We start from the raw sequence: 14,526 nt of genomic DNA, 5'->3' as shown, positions 1-14,526 counted from the left end.
AAAAATTAGCCATTCAAATTTTAATTTCCTCATAAATCAAAAAGATCTACCGTTCAAGATTATTTCACGGTTTTAATTTTTTTTTAAAGATTTATTTTTGTTTGTTTAAGACAAGGTCTCACTATGTATTCTTAACTGGCCTAAAACTCAATAATATGTTGACCAGATTGGCCTCCAACTCACAGAGATCCTCATGCTTCTGCCTCCTGAGTGCTGAGGTTAAAGTCATGTGCCACTATGCCTGAGTGATTTATTTTTAATTAAGTGTGTGTGTGTGTGTGTGTGTATGGGGGTATGTACATGCAAGTGCAGGTGCTGAGTCCAGAAGACAGTGTCAGATCCCCTGAAGCTATGAGCTGCCTGGTATGGGTGCTAGGATTCGAACTTCTGTCCTCTGCTGCTCTGAGCCAGCTCTCCAATCCCTTAGACTATTTTTAAACTCACACAACAACAACTAACAATTACTGACCACCACTGTGGGATAGCCTCTATAGCAGGTTCTCTTCAAAGCATAATCTTAATCTTCAAAGCAATCCTATGAGCAGGCACCAGCACCTCCATTTCTCAGAAGTCAATAGCAACAGGGAAAGTGAGCAAAAAGGCCAGATGCAGCGAAACATCTTTAAATCCCAGCACTCCACGGTAGTGACAGGTACTGCTGTGTGGCTAGTCTAGTCTGCATAGAGTTCCAGGACATCCAAAGCAGACTGGAGAGATGCTATCTCAAAAAGAATCGAGCTATAGAGGTGGCTCAGAGGTTAAGAGCACTGGCTGGTCTTCCAATGGCCCTGAGTTCAATTCCCAACAACCATATGGTGGTTCATAACCATATATGATAAGATCTGGTGCCTGCTTCTGGCCACACAGCCAGAATACTATATAAATAATAAATAAAAATAAATCTTACAAAAAAAAAAAAGGAACAAACAAAAGACAACAGGAAAATAACAAACGTTTAAACACAGATTCCTAGGCACTAGATTTCTATCAAGCACTCTTTAAATTGTTCAAAATAAAATGAGTCTGAATATACAGCTAAACAACAAAGCAAGATGAACCGGGAGGACATTCAAACATCACCCATGAAACCTAAGATTTTCACCTAAGAAAAAATTTTATATAAATCTGACCAAGTTACTAGATTCTCCTACAGTCAACTACCAATTTACAAAGAAACAAAGAAGACAGAGGAAGATACTAAACTGCTCCACAAGAATCTAATCAGTAAAAGCCAAACTGGGAAATTTCTTTAGAAAATAAAGAGAAGCTACAGATTTATCCTGTTAGAGGAGCTAGAAAACAGCTCAATACTAAATAGCACTGGTAGAGGACCAGGGTTCAATTCATTGCACCTGAGAGAGAGCTCAGGACTGTTTGTAACTCTAATTTCAGGGGATCTGATGCCCTCTTCAGCCTCTGCTGTGCACTGCATAGTCATGTTTAAAAGTGTTACAGTACTAGCTCAGCATATCACTCAGCTTGTGCAAGGACCTGGGTCCTACCCCAACCTGTGCAAAAAAATAAAGAAAAAGAAGCCCCAAACATGGAGGTATACAGTATACCTCTATCAGATAATTGATACCTAAGAACAGTTCATTGTTACAATTCAATAAGACAAACAGTAAAATAGGCAAAAAGCTTAGCAGATCAGCTAACAAGGATGTACAGAAAACAATGCTCACTATTACTCAGGAAGGCAGGACAGCTTTCTATACACAACTCTGATATGCTCTTATTAGGTAGCCCAAACAAAACCAACAACGCACCTAAGACCCACTGTTGAGAGTGTGGGACAAGTGAGCTTTCATACCCACTGCTGGGGTGCAAACTAATTAGCAACATCTTCTAATAATGGGAGGGGGTTGTTTGTTTGTTTTGTTTTTGTTGTTTTGGTTTTTTTAACACAGGGTTTCTCTCTGTAGCCCTGGCTGTCCTGGAACTTACTCTGTAGATTAGGCTGGCCTTGAATCATAGCTTCCCCTGCCTCTGCCTCCTAAATGCTGTGATTAAAGTTGTACACCACCACTGCCTGACTTCTAGTAATATTAAAAATATCCATACAATACAAAACAGAAATTCCAAATCAAAAGGTCTGTTCACTCAAAATCCTGTAAGTATCCAGAGTCAACATCTCAGCTGAGCTTAAGCAAATTACCATATATACTCAACAGAACAGCTAAAATGAAGCACACTGGCAATACAATGTATCATCAAAAACATAAAAAAGGCTCAACAGTTAAAAGCATTGGCTGCTCTTCCAGAGGTCCTGAGTTCAATTCCCAGCAACCACAACTTGGCTCACAACCGTATCTACAGTGAGATCTGGTGACCTCTTCTGGAGTGCATGCATACATAATAAATAAATCTTTAAAAAAACATAAAAGATGCACAATTTATTTACACAATATTTATGGGTTATAAATATAAATATAAAATGATGAGTCACTTCAGACATAGTTCCACCCTGTGGCCCACCCATCCCATCCCACATATCAGCCCAAGCGAAATAAAAACATGTAAGCACAGAATGATTGACAACCCTCAGAGCAACTTTATTTACAAGCTATAAACTACAAAGATACACCTCAGCAAGTCAATAGACAATAAATGCAGCACAGCTAAATGATGGAATACTGTTATAGTACAAAGTAATTACTGACATTCAGCAATTTGGATGAATCTCAAAATCCTTATACTATGCAGAAAAAAGCCTGGCACAAAGGGCTGCACAATACACAATACAATTCTAGTTGCTTGGAACTGGGCAAAAGAGGGAGAATTAACATCAAAAAGCAAAGTTAAAGGTTAGTAGCAATCTTGACCCTGGTGTGATGGTGCATGCCTTTTTTTAATCCCAGCACTTTGGAGGCGGAAACAGGCAGGTCTCCGAGTTCAAGACTAATCTCATCTATATAGTGAGTTCCAGGACAGCCAGGGCTATGAGACCCTGTCTCAAAGAAACAAAACAAACAGTTTATAGCAATTTTAAGAAATCACTGATAAATAACTACAAATATTTTTAAAGAATTTGAATGGCAAAAACTACCATGCATAATCAAAGCCAACAGAATATGTTTGCAATTTATTCCACAAAGGGCTACTTATTATCAAGGATAATATATCAAAAGTTCAACAAAAAAGTGAATCAAAGAGTCAAAAAATAGACATTGTTCAGAAAACAGTACAAGCAGTCTTTGTGTGCTTCCTCACAGAAAAGCACTACAGCTAGAGAGCCTAAAAGAGGGCAAACAGAAAAGGGAAATCTCTTTACAACAGATCTGAATCTGAATTTCTGGGAACTCTGAATATTTGAAAACATAATGGCAACAGCAAATCACCACTGTGTGTGATCCCAACAAGCACTGAAAGCATCACATCAACAAATAATCATATAATCTCAAAATATCACCCCAGTTTTCTTACTAATCACAAAGAGGAAAATATATCTTTGCATTCTTCTACCCCCACCTTTCCCAAGTATGGTAAAATCAAGTGAATCCAGAAACTTGGTCTTAATAGCTATGACTTCTCTCTCAGTATAGCACACTACACAATTCTACTGATATGAAATATACAGAATAAGCACACAAAGCAAGTAGATTAGCAGCTGTCTACTTATGGGAGGGTAGGCAGGAAATGAGGAATTCCCTAGGGATGGAAAAGTATGGGTTTCTTTGAAGCGGGTGATAGAAATATTCAAAATTTTGGTGAGAGCTATACAACTACAAATACACTAAGATTCATGAACTGTAACCCTAAACAGGTGAATTATACTGGGCTGTATCTAAAGAAAGCCGCTTTTAAAATGAAATAATTATAATTTTTTTCATCCCGGAGCATCAGAAACCCTTGGGGGCATTTCCCCTCCTAGACCTGTGAATGATGGTGTGATCTAAGGCTTCCTTTCTATTTAAACTTAGTTTCTCAGTGAGCTCGCTTTCACATGTTTAAATAGTTAAGTGTTCCAAACTGGCACTCTTGAACTCTAGACTCAGAGGTACCACTGCCCACACTATCCAATCACTTACTTCCCTAATATCCACCTCCAGCTTACAGAACTGCACCACAGACACTTCCCTCGTAAGCCTGGCCCTCTTGTCTTGCCCATCTAAGAAAACTACCATGCCCTCCTTCTAGTAGTTTCTGCAAAGTATCTTGTGGTGTCATGCTTGATCAATCTCCCCCTCTCGCTCCATGTCCAATACATCAATAAATCCCATCTGTTCTCCCTTTTAAATATATAGATTTCTTCCACTTTCAATTCTTGCTGCTATCTGGATTACTGTATGGACTGCCTTACTTAGGTCTCTGCCCCCTCAACCCATTCTCAACACTGTAATCAAACCAATTCTAAATTTTAATAAAACACAATTCAATAAAAACTCAATAAAAATATATACATTTATCTCTTTTTGGATGCTCTCCTAAGTATTAGTTTAATCCTTATAACGATACTACAGATGAGAAAACCAAAGCCCAAGGCCACAGGTTTGGAAAGAGAGAGGACCAAGATTTAAATGAGGGGAGCCCATGTCACCTAACACTACATATTAGCTCTTACTGCTCAAAGCACTAAAGTGAAATGGGTGTCAACCCCAGCTGTTTAGCAGAATTTCCTTCATGTTTCTGAAAACCCTGATGCCTAGGACTTGATGATGTCCCATTCTACACCCTTGAGGTCAACTACAGAAGAAACTCTGGCAATGAATCCAATCACCAGTACTTTTTTATGTTCATCCAAGGTCAAAACAGTCATTTCAACAGGATCCATGCCACCCAGAGTAAAAAACAGGACCTTTAGAAAGACCTGTAAGAGCTGGAGAGATGGCTCAGAGGTTAAGAGCCTTCTCTTAACTGTCTGCTCTTCCAGAGGTCCTGAGTTCAATTCCCAGCAACCACATGGTGGCTCATAACTGTCTATAATCTAATCTGATGCCCTCTTCTAGCATGCAGATAAAGCACTCATATACATAAAAATAAATATTTAAAAAAAGAAAGAAAGACCTATAAGGCCTCCCTTCCTGCTCCCTACCATCTCTATACTACCCCCACCCACCCACGCATTCATCTGGTACCAGACTAACCAAACAAGCTCCCAGTATAGGACAGGGAAGGGTCTCCTTCCCTCCACACCAATTCCTTCAGTGAAGATATTCCTAAGACCTTAGGGAAAGCTGCAGCGGCTCTAAACCTACTACTCATCTCCCTTCTCTGCTTCGCTCTTTGGCATGTATCACATCTAACAGGTGACAATGGACTGTTTGCCAGCATCTTGCATATTTTCCCACTGTGGAAGGCAAGCTTCACGAGAGCAGAGATTTTTGTTTTTGTTAACGCACTGCTGTTTCTTCAAAGTCTGCAACAGCATGGTGGAAGATGGTCACAAACTACCTTCAGGAAGTAACCCACAATTACTGAGTCGAATGTTCAGGTTTCCAGATACAAAGCTGCTTTTTGTTCATCAGACAAGAAGTCACATAGCAGATTTAACTAGTTTGTTTAGATGACAGGGGGGAAAAAAGGCCCTAGTAGTATATTTCTATTTGAACTTAAACTCTCAGTAAAGCAAGCATCAGGAAAAAAAAAAAAAGAAACATAAAATTACATGATCAATCTACCTCCTCAAATTTATTCTTCAACTTGATATATATGTACCACGGCATAGAGTTAAAACTCAATCAAAAACTAACATTCATAGTTATCATTCATCTCATCAATTGGGAACCAAGAAGCAAGGCAAGACACAAAACAAAAATTACAGAAAGAATAAAAGGATGAAAAAAGTAAATTCTACACTGAAGACTTCCTCAGGCCACAGAACTTTGTACTATTTGTTAATCAGATGCTATATGGGCCAGAATCCCACAAACACAAAACAGAGGACGTTCAGTTATCCTTCTCTTACCCACAGGGATTGGTTTCAGGTCCTCCAGCGATACCCGTGTCAGTGCTGCTCAAGGCCCTGATGTGAAGCAGCACTGCATTCCCACATAACCTTCCCCCTCCGCTGTACAGCACCTCTAGATTGCTTGCAATACTGAACACAGCGTAAATGTTATGTAGATGGTTGTCCACGAAACAATATGACAAGAAAAAAGGCTGTACATGCTTAGAACAGAAGAAATCTTTCCCATCTATGGTTGGCTTAATTTGTAGACTCATAACACTTGTGCCATCAGACATGACCTTCACCTACCTGCTACATATAGATTTCAGGACTCTGGCACCATTGAGTACTACCTTAACTTCCTTTTCTTCAACAGAAACACCACAGAGAGAAAAGAAGTGTTCCATGTCTTGGGGAAGAACAGGGAAGACAGGAAGCGTTCACATAAATAATAGTAAGATCCCCAAGATATTTTATTCCACAAAACTTGGATTATCTAGGAGTGAGACTGACACTGCATCTTCCAAATTACTTTCTGCTTGCACAAAAGACTGTGCAACAGACTCTGCCTCCCTGAGCAAGGAAACAATAGGAACTGATTTAAAAAACAATAATAAATTAAAAAGCTAAAATAAAAGCAACAGGGCAACAGCCTGCAAGCTACTACATAACATAAGGCACTGAGTTTCCAGTGGATTGCATGGGAATTATCAGCATACCTGCACTCAAATGGTCTTGCTATTATAAAAAAAAAAAAAAAAAAAAAAAAAAGACTACAGAGAAAAAGATCCTTACCCTTCTTCATCACCCCCCCCCCTTAAAGAAAACGAGCTGGTGGGAGTGAGGAATGAAAAAGACTTGACCACAAAACTTTCATATCCAGGAACTGTGCAGTAGGGCATCTCCATGCAAAATATCACCAAAAATTCCAGCTTGTCTGTAGGACATCAATGGCTGCACCATTAATCAAGGAGAAACAGATGGGAAATAACTGCATTTTTCCATTCTTCGGAACAGTCTCTATCCACGCAGATCCCCAAAGAGGGACAGCAAAAAGGTTACAGTAAGTGGCCAGACCATGGGTAAGAACGCAAAGGAGTTCTAAATGAATATGAGACTTATGCTTTAAACTGAAATAGATTTTTTTTTCCTTTTCCTAGGCAGGGTCTCACTATATAGCTGTGACTATCCTGGAACTCACAGAGCTCCACCTGCCTCTGCCACCCAAGTGCTAGGATTAAAGGCACATTTAATAGCTTAAAATGATAGGAGAGCTATCCTTATTCATGGGGAAATGGTGGAAACAGAAAGAGCTTTCAAACATGACTAAAAATAGTGAACGGTAGAATACTAAATTTGTTACTTTTATTTTCACTAGCTCAGACTGCCAATAATCCAATGGCATATGGACCCGATAACCACCCCTAAAAATGGGAAGGAATACCTGACATGGAAAATTCATAGGGAAGATTTACGGTGCTGGCTAAGAGGCTGCATCAAGAAGCCCTCTGAGATCACACCAGACTCTTGAAACTGCTAACAATTATCTTCTCTTCATGAAGAGGCTAAACAGAATCCAGAACTGAGAACTCAATGTTTACACTATGGTTGCCTAAAGGTATAAAACAACAACCTGGGCTGGAGAGATGGCTCAGTGGACAAGAGCATAGTGTGCTCTTCCAAAGGAGCTGGGTTCAATTCCCAGCACCCACATGGTAGGTCACAACTGTCTATAATTCTAGTTCTAAAGGATCTGATACCCTCACACCAATGTACATAAAATAAATTTAAACAAAATTTTAAAAACCCACAACTTTTGGAGTGTAAATCTATCAGACTGACAAATCAAATTAAGAGTTCTAGTTAGAAACAGTATTTTACTCTAAAAAATATTCAAATGTCTCTAATTTTCTTTTACATTCAGGAAAAATTCCAGTTCAAAGAAAATATGGTATAAAAGTCACCAAAAACTATCTTTTATCATCAAAGCTTCCTAGGTGGTGGTGGTGGTGGTGGTGGTGGTGATGTCACACACCTTTAATCCCAGCCCTAGGGAAGGAGAGGCACATAGATCTCTGAGTTCAAGGCCAGCCTGGCCTACAGAGTGGGTTCCAGGATAGTCTGGGCTACAAAGAGAAACCCTGTCTTGGAAAAAAAGAAAAAAGGAAAAAGGAAGGAAGGAAGGAAGGAAGGAAGGAAGGAAGGAAGGAAGGAAGGAAGGAAGGAGTGAGCCAAGTTATCCCATTTGTCCAAAGGCTCATCAAACAAATGTTCGTTTAAATATATTCTAGGAATTACAAACGTACACATTCTTTACGACATAAGAACCTAAAAGGAAAAATACTAATCCTTAAATTGTTTAGTTACTCTTCAATTGAAACAGTCGTAGTTATGAATCAAGTTACCAAAAGGATTTCTTTAAAAAAAAAAAACAAACAAAAAAACCCAAGTTTTTTCTATTATGTGACTCTGTTCTGAGCCCTGGAGCTCACTATGTAGACCAGGCTGATCTGAAACTCTCTCTGTAGACCAGGTTGTCATGAAACAATTTCTATAGACGAGGTTGGCCTGGAATTCAGAGATTCACCTGCCTCTGCCTTCCAAGAGCTGAAATTAAAGGTGACCTCAACAGGATGTCTTTTTCTTATATAAAAACATCCCATATAAATGTTTCTAAAAACTACAGGCAAGCTTCTAAAGCTACTGAATGTTTCTGCCACATGAAGTAATTTCATATACAAGACAATCTGTTTTCAAATGCTGTATATTCACAAATGGTTGAGATAAGTGAATTAATTAATTAATTAAACTAAAATTTGATATTCATCTCCTACGTCTATTATTGCAGATCTGAAGCAATTTTTGAAATTTTAAATAAAGTCTTGATATGCCAAAACTGCACTGCTCAGGCATGTGGAAGGTGTGATTATCTGTGTACCAAACTTACACCTGGCATCCAGTGGGGGCTTAAAGCACCACTGCTACAACTCTTGCAACTTTCTAGTCAAAGCAGAGTAGCTACTGGCACATCTGAAGTCACTGCATCCCACCAAAAAGCCATCTTCTTCATTCTTGCACTACAGAGCTATTTAAACAAGAACAAGACAAATGCATGCCCCAAAACATGTCCATGTCAAAGTCTGACTTAAACTACACTAGTAAATTATTTCTTGGATTTCCTTCTACAAATTATGCAGGGGGAAACAAAGTGGGATTTGCAATCTGAAGAGCAGCATACTAGTAAAGGACTTTCATTCAACCTTAGGCCGAGAAGTCAGCTTTTCAGTAAAAAAGTCCACATAAAGATGTTAAGTTTCCACCTTCCTAGGCGTTGCCCACAGCATCTTATCCCATCTTTGAATACTGCCCACAATAACTGTTTAAAGAAAAGAATCCAGTGCTATTCTTAACATCCTTAAATACTTCTAAAAAGGTCCTTCCTGCTTATGAACTCATGGCCGTTTCCTCACAATTGTATACTTATCCTGTCCCGCTGTCTCAGTCTCCGCTGAACAGATGTACACAGTACAGTCTTTCCTATTTTGCTACACTGCGAAACCCAGACAGAAAAAAAAAGAAAAGAAAAGATACAAACCTGCTGCTTTCCCCCACAACAGCAACAGTGAAACTATAAGTGAACAAGATAAAGGGAGATAGAAGGCAACTGTCTATCTCGTCCCTGCTGTGGCAGGCTACTGACCCTTTATTAAAGCCCAGAATCGCAATGTGTCCACTGACACAGGGTTGCTTTTCAGAAGAAATCTGACATCTGGCACACGGTAGGGTTTATAACACTACAAAACAAACTATTAATTTGAATTTTGCCTCAATACTCTTGTTTAAATGCATCTCTGCTCTTAAAAAAGAAAATTAATTTTCCCTAGGAAGAGTTAGTCCAAAATACGGAAGATTTAGATTTGAAGAAAAATGCTTTACCACAAGTGTGTTGGTAAGAAAAACAAAGATGCACTGTATTCAAAATTCGTGTTACTATTTTTGAAATAATAGTTCCTCAACTCCAGCTGTAAACTAAAAATGGGTTTTTCATTTTACTCCCAAAGCTTCTGAATCACTTAAGGATCTCCTAAACTTCGCTGCGGATTCTTTCAGTGGCAATCAACGCAAAAAGCACAGAAGCTAGATACTCGGAGGGAAATAAAGCCGATTGCTGTACAGTTTTAAGATAAAAGACAATGGTATAAACCTTGGAGTGGGCTATTTGTTCCGGTCATTAAACACACAGGAAATAGGCTTTTCTAGTTAGAAAACTAATTTACCAAGGGCAATGGCTTCATTAGAGTACAGAAAATCTTATTAAAACAGATAACGACCAACTAACTCACCCAGGCAAGTATTAGAAAGAACGGAAAGGCCAACCAGAAAACGAAATGCCATCAACTACCTGTCCTCGGGACTTGGCCCCAGACAGCACGCCAGCCTTCTGAATTTCCTCGGCCCTGTGTCAAGGCTCTGCTGGGGTGTCGGGGCAGCGCAGGGATCTAGCACAGGCGGAGGACCACGGCCGGCAGGGCGCTTTCAACCTGACACCACTTTCTCCCGGGACGCTCTCCCCGAGGGTCAACAGAAAGCATCCGACAGGAACCTCAAGCCGGGCGAGGGCGGCCCCCGAGGCCGATCGGCAGCCCTCCTCCAGGCGCCGAGCCCTGAGTTCGGGCGCCTCTCCCGTCCCACCCGAGTGACCTTGGCCAAGGCACTCCCAGTCCTGCCTCCCGCTGTCCGCACACGCGGGGAAAGCGGGCTGTGCGGGAGCGAGCGGCGGGGATGGGGCGGACACGGCCCCGCAGGCGCGCCGCTCCGACAGGCGTCGCCACCGGGATCCCGGGCAGGGGCCGAGCCGTGAGACGCGAGCGAGGACACGAGGGGCGGTGGGCTGCGGCGGGACCCCCAGGGCGGGCCTCGGGGCGCAGAGGAGCCGCGCACAGGTGAGCCCGGCCTCGCCCAGGTGAGCGCGCGCTCGCGGACGCGCGAGGAGGCGCGGCCCCGCGGCCCCTCAGCAGCCGGCGGCCGCCTCCCACTCGCCTCAGCGCCGCGTCCCTCGCCCCGCTTTCCCCTTTCACACACACACAAACACACACGCACACGCCCGAGCTGCACGCCTCATGCCCCCACTTTACCGCGGCCTCCACAGGGAGCACCCGCGCCGCCGCGCTCCCGGCTCCTTCAAGCACCGATCTGCCGGGAGCGGCGCCCACGACGGCCCGCCCGCGCACTGCGCACGCGTGCACGCGCCGCCTCTACCCCACCAGACGGCGACTGAGATTCCGGAGCGGGCACTCCCAACCGCGAATACTACAAGTCCCAGCAGGCTCCGCGCCTGCCCGGCGGCGTGGAGGGCACAGGAATCGAGCGTCTTCCTAGTTCCAGGGCGGTGGCGCGCGGGGCGCTGGGTTCCTGCGCCGCGCTGAATCCTGGGGCTTGCAGTTTTCGAGGACCACGAGGCTTGGCTTGGGACGTGGAACTCGGGGTTCTCTGATGTCATCATCTAGATCTGCGAGGTTCAGGGATCTTTAAAAATAGGCTTAGTTCCTTTGCAGATAATTTGCAAGCTGAACCACAGTTGGTACAAGAAGCATAAAATTAACCGGTTGAGCACCAGTTTTTACGCTCCTAACCATTTCTCGAAATGCAATTTCACCTCATCCTTATAATGGTGTTAATAGTGCAGAAGGCCAAGGGAAATTTAAAAGAACTGGTCAAAACTCTATCAGGGGGAGATTTAGAAATATTCACACATTTGTTGAGCAACTACAGTGTATGAAGTCCCTGCCACCGCGGAGTCTGCTTTTCATACAGGGAGCTAGCCCTTTAAAAAAGTACAGTCCTTGCAGATTTTAATTCGTGGGAGAGAAGAATGATATTCAGAGACGGAGAAAGTGGAGGCAGGCTTCATCAGAGAGGTGTCCTGTCCAGCAGAGTTCTCTGAGGAAGAGATATTTGAGCTGAAATCTAAAGAAGGAGAAATATTCAAACATGCAAAGAACTTGGAGAGAATTACATGCCCCACCTTTCACAGTGAGTGGCACACACTAGATTCTGAATAAATGTTTGTGGGGTTTGTGTCCGCTCGCTTGAAAGTTTATCAGCATTCCTCATGACACCCTTCCTCCGTAGGACATGCTAGTCTCAGTGCTAGATGAGAGCGTGGAGATGAAAATAACTGGCAAAGTGCCCCGTGCTGACAGACTCTCGGGCTGAGCAGCGCCTTACCTTGTGAGAAATCTCAACTACACAGCCTTGCCGAGGACCAGCTGTCTCTTCTTGGGGTGCAAGAAGGGGTACTCCTTTCCTCATCTACTTAACGGTCCTTAAAGTAGCCAGCCAGCGTGGCCGCTTTCATTTGGTCCATGCACTGGACTTTTACAGATTTAATTGAATGTGTAGATGACATTTAAAAATAATTAATAAAAAAAAAAGTTTTCACATAAAAATTCAGATGTCACCTGATTGTTCCAGGTTTTTGAGCTGACTTTCCTCAGCTTGAAGATCTAAGAGAAATCTCTGGCTTTTCAGCTGGTGGAATCCCTAGAAGACTCCATTAGGAGTAATTAGGATGTGTCTAACAGATAGGCTGTTTGTGTATCTGTAACAAAATGCCCGAGAAAAGCAATTGCATTAGGAAGGGCTTGTTTTGGCTCACAGTTTAAGGGTCCGTGGTGGTGGGGAAGGCATGACAGGGTTAGTCATACTGGCCCATATTCAGGGTGGCTCTTCTCAGTTAAACTTCTCTGGAAATTCTCTCGAAGACACACCCTGAGTGCTCTCTCTCTCTCTCTTTCATCAAGTTAGCAAGTAAGCTCAACCAACACAATCTGAAAGTCAAATGCATAAATACAAGTTCAGTGTCTTTTCGTGATGGAAAAATCCTGACCCTGAAATCAGACTGCTGAAGCAAGGAGCTTGTCCATAGACTCCCTCCACAGTGAAGGGGTGGGAGGCGGCCATTTTCCTGATTGTCATCACCATTTGACTAAGTAGTGTGCGATTGCATAATGAACCCTAAAGCTCACTTGGCTTGGAAAGCTAAATGTATATACAATGACAGAACCCAGGGAAGTGACTCAGTTTGCCCAGTGACACAAAGCAAAGTAGCCCCCAGGCTAACTCTGAGGTTGGATTCCAGCCAAAACTGGATAGCTCCTGATCTGCTTTGAAATGCAGAAGCTCCGAGGGGGGTAGGTGTAGGTGATAGAAGGTTCTCGACTCTTCCCCTGCCCCACCCTCTTTTTCAGTTCATTATATAACAGTACTTTCAGTGTTATTTAAAGAAGAAGAAGAAAAAAGCATAAGCATGTGAAATATTCCTCTGCTGATATTAGAGTCTGACAGCAAACCAAATGAAAGTAGGCCCGGTGAGAGAACTGAGGCATGCTGGAATATTTCACAGATCTGGTCTCAGCCCAAGGCTTTGTTAATTTACCTTTGAAACCCTGCTGCCCCCATGATCACCATGCTTCGCATAGATGAAGTTCCTGGGTGTTTTATTCCGAATACTCCTTGGTTTCTTTCTACACACTTACAGCGAGACATTGGTCCCTCTGACAAAACCAAGCAGATTGAAGTACAGAAGTCAGGAGACTAGTCCGAATGCATACGGTGTGACTGAATGTCATTTTCCTCACTCTGTCTGTGTGTTTGTCTGTGCGTGTGCATGTGTGAGTGTGTGTGTGTGTCTTATTTTGGTTTTACTTTTGTCTTTGTTTTTTTGAGACAGAGGTTCTCTGTGTAGTCCTAAATGTCTTGGACTTGCTATGTACACCAGCCTGGCCTCAGACTCACAGAGATCCTCCTGCCTTTGCTTCCTAAGTGCTGGAATTAAAGGCGAGCTCCACCACCCAGCAGTCATTTTCCTGTTTGATAGTCTTTGACTCCCTTTTCCCCAGGAGCACTCCACACCTCTCTGCTTTACTTTCTCTCCTTTGAAGTGCTCATATCTTATTTATATAAATCTGAGCAGAACAGCACATATTTTCCTCCTGTCCCACTAGAATAGAAGCCCTACCCTGACAATGTTTAATCTAATGTTTAATTCACTGCTGTTCTCTGAGCGTCTTGAACAGAAACGTGTGCTGGACAACATCACAAGCCTCATTCCCTGCTCGAGTCAGAATCAGAAGTCAAACCGCAGGAACAATTCCTGAGGTAAATCCCTGTCTAGCCAGAAGACAGGACCAAGAGAAGACAGGTGAGGCAAGAATGAAGCATGAACAGAACTCTCTCTGAACCCAGTGCTGTTCTGTGTCCCCTCCAGAAGCTTGGAAGCAAAGTTTGAGGGAAAAACAACAACAAAACAGCTCTTCTTTAATGTTTGGTGTAAAGGTAGAACTAGAGCAGGGAGAGAATCGGGGCTTTGCCTCGGCAGCTGCAGCAGAGTTCCTGGCTCTCTGCCACACCCACACACCTGGCAACAAGCTAGCCATAGGGAGGATGGTTGCCAGTAATTACCTGGGGCTGGCTGGGTTAAGGGACTTGCCAGACAACAAATGAGGTGGCTGGAGTCTCCTTCAGGAACCACTTCTCGTTCAGCACAATCCTGCTCCAGGAATGAATGTGAAGGACTGTCCTGGATGGGTGCCTGGCCAGGTGAAAGAATAGTGACAGTTCCAAGTGGGTCAGCAACC

General features: G+C 42.8%; 1 protein-coding gene across 10 annotated transcripts in view; it reads right to left on the bottom strand.

The window, feature by feature from the left end:
* Plekha1 (pleckstrin homology domain containing A1) overlaps positions 1–11,160 on the bottom strand; it is a 50,996-nt gene extending 39,836 nt beyond the window's left edge. For 9 of the 10 annotated variants that reach the window (XM_021653199.2, XM_021653202.2, XM_021653197.2 and 6 more), the window contains exon 1: positions 11,023–11,160. The gene's annotated coding sequence lies outside the window, so the exon portion shown is untranslated. Of the gene's footprint in view, positions 1–10,289; positions 10,642–11,022 lie in introns of those variants that run through there. The other variant, XM_021653198.2, reaches the window with a different exon arrangement.
* Positions 11,161–14,526: the final 3,366 nt, after the last annotated feature.

Source organism: Meriones unguiculatus, chromosome 1 (genome assembly GCF_030254825.1).
Source record: "Meriones unguiculatus strain TT.TT164.6M chromosome 1, Bangor_MerUng_6.1, whole genome shotgun sequence".
In the NCBI taxonomy this organism is placed as follows: domain Eukaryota; kingdom Metazoa; phylum Chordata; class Mammalia; order Rodentia; family Muridae; genus Meriones; species Meriones unguiculatus.
Note: the sequence above shows the minus strand (reverse complement) of the source record. Positions and strands in the feature narration are given on the sequence as shown.